The sequence below is a fragment of the Macrotis lagotis genome, chromosome 1 (genome assembly GCF_037893015.1).
Source record: "Macrotis lagotis isolate mMagLag1 chromosome 1, bilby.v1.9.chrom.fasta, whole genome shotgun sequence".
In the NCBI taxonomy this organism is placed as follows: Eukaryota; Metazoa; Chordata; class Mammalia; order Peramelemorphia; family Peramelidae; genus Macrotis; species Macrotis lagotis.
This window is the reverse complement of record NC_133658.1, coordinates 118,436,053-118,438,763: the sequence shown is the minus strand read 5'-3', so window position 1 is coordinate 118,438,763 and position 2,711 is coordinate 118,436,053.

The window sequence follows — 2,711 nt, the reverse complement described above, 5'->3', positions numbered from 1 at the left end:
AAGGGGCAAAAATAAATTTCAGCAATTATAACTTAAAATTTTTCTCATGAAGATATAAAATACAATAAAATAGGAGGTGCTTATAAATGGTTGTTGAAATGTGATGAACTGAAGCATAGAACTAGAGAGGAAATTTCCTAGCTCTGAGACCTAGGATAAATCATTAGCTTATGTTTGCCTTAGTGTTCTCAACTGTTAAAATGGGAATGATGAATGAACCTGCCTTGTGGAGTGAGAGCATATTTGTAAAGTCCTTAGCACAAACCTGGTACATCATAGATGCTATAAAAATGTTCCATTCCTCTTGTTAGAGAGGAATGAGTCATGTCAGGTTTCTGAAGAAAATAACATTGGCAGAAATGGAAGAATCTTCAGGGAAAGTAACAACTCTGATATGATAGAATGGATGTCTTATCTTAAAAGGATAACAAAAGAGTCAGATCTCAAAATGTATTAAAGTGATGATCATCAAAACTATCTGTTACTGGATAGGAAATAAAGTGGTGGATCAGTGGAAAAGATTAGGTCCATGAGACCCAGTAGTAAATGACCATTAATAATCTAATGTTTGGGACAAGAACTCACTATTTGACAAAAAAAAAAAAACAGGAAAACTGGAAAATAGTATGGTAAAAACTAGGCATACACTAATATCTTATACTATAAACCAAGGTAAGGTCAAAATGGGTACACTGTTTAAACAAAAAGGATTGTGTAGCTTATAAGCATTTAAGAGGGCAAGGAATGGTTTACCTGTCAGATCTATGGAGAAGGGAAGAATTTATGACCAAATAAGAGAGAAAGCATTCCTAGATATAAAATGGATAATTTTGATTATATTAAATTAAGATGTTTTTGCATAAACAAACCAATGCAACCAAGATTAGAAGAAAAGCAGAAAGCTGGGAAATAATTTTTACAGCAAGTGTTTCTGATAAAGGCCTCATTAATCAAATATATAGAGAACTGAGTCAAATTTATAAGAATATAACACATATGAACAGTTTCAAGATAATTCAAAGCTATCTAAAGTCATATGAATAAATGCTCTAAATCACTATTAGAGAAATGCAAATTAAAACAACTGAGCTACAACCTCATACCTATCAGATTGACTAACATGACAGAAGACGACAATGAAAAATGTTGGTGGTATGAAGAAAAATTAGGACAATGATGCACTATTGAAGTTGTGAACTAATCCAATTCAATCTGGAGAGCAATTTAGAACAATTTGTAGCCCAAAGGCTATAAAACTGTGTATACCCTTAAATACAACAATATTACTGTTAGGTCTATATCCCAAAGGGATTTTTTTCTTTAAAAATGAAAAAGAACATATTTGTACAAAGATATTTATAACAGGTCTTTTTAGCAGTGGCAAAGAATTAGAAATTGAAGGGATGCTCATGAGCTGGGGAATGGTTGAACAAGTTGTGGTAAGTAAATATAAAAAGTACTATAAGAAATGACAAGCAGCATGATTTTTAAGAAATCTTGAAAGACTTTCTTTTTTTGTGGGTTTTTTTTTTTCCTTCTGGTCTCTGTCTTACCATTTCAGGTAGGGGATAGGTGAAGGAAGGGAAGGAGAAAAATTCAAAACTCAAAATCTTTTTTAAATATTAAAAATAATCTTTCCCTGTAATAGCAAAAAAAAAATAAATTTTTTAAAGTTATGACAAAAGTAAAAAAGTGGCCCCAAAATGCAAGACAAGATAATAGCAAAAGACTAATTTTTATCTAGCCCTTGGTCAAAGAATGGGCCTTGCCTCAGACAAACTGAGACTTTGGAAAGATCTTAACTTAGGAAGGCCAAAGTCATTCCACTGCTTCCTAGGCAACTAACTCTTGTCTTTTCACTAGTTTATCGATGACTTTGGAGAAAAGAGTGGGTGACAACTTTGTACAGCTCTGTCTCACTCAAATCCATTTCATGAACAAGTTAACTTTACCCTCATGATGTCATCCATATTCAAATTCCCACCTGTGTCTTGTCTATATATATATATATATATATATATATATATATATATATATATATATGCTCCTTCTAACTGCCCCTCGTAATTGAGAAAATTCTTATGAGTTATCAGTATCATCTTCCCATTCAGGAATATAAGCAGTTCAACATCATTAAGTCCCTTATGATTTACCTTTCCTGTTTACCTTTTTTTATGCTTCATTTGAGTCTTGTATTTGAAAATCAAATTTTCTATTCAGCTCTGGTAGTTTCATCAGAAAAATCTGAAAGTTCCCTATTTCATTGAATATTCATCTTTTTCCCTGAAAAGAGAGTATGTTCAATTTTTCTGGGTAGTGGATTCTAGATTGTAACCTAAGCTCTTTTACCTCCCAGAATATCATATTCCAAGTCCTAGGAGCCCTCAATATAGAAGCTGCTAAATCTTGTATTATCCTGACTTCAGCTTCATAATATTTGAATGTTTCTTTGTGGCTTCTTGCAATATTTTCTCCTTGACTTGGGAATTCTGAAATTTGGCTATAATATCCCTGGCAGTTTTCATTTTGGAATATCTTTTAGGAGGTGATTGGTGAATTCTTTCACTTTCTATTTTGCCCTCTGCTTCTAGGATATCTGGGTAGTTTTCCTGGATAATTTCATGGTTGTGGCTTTCAGGTAGTCCAATAATTTTTATTTTTTGGCAAGACAATGGGGTTAAATGACTTGCCCAAGGTCACATAACTAAGAA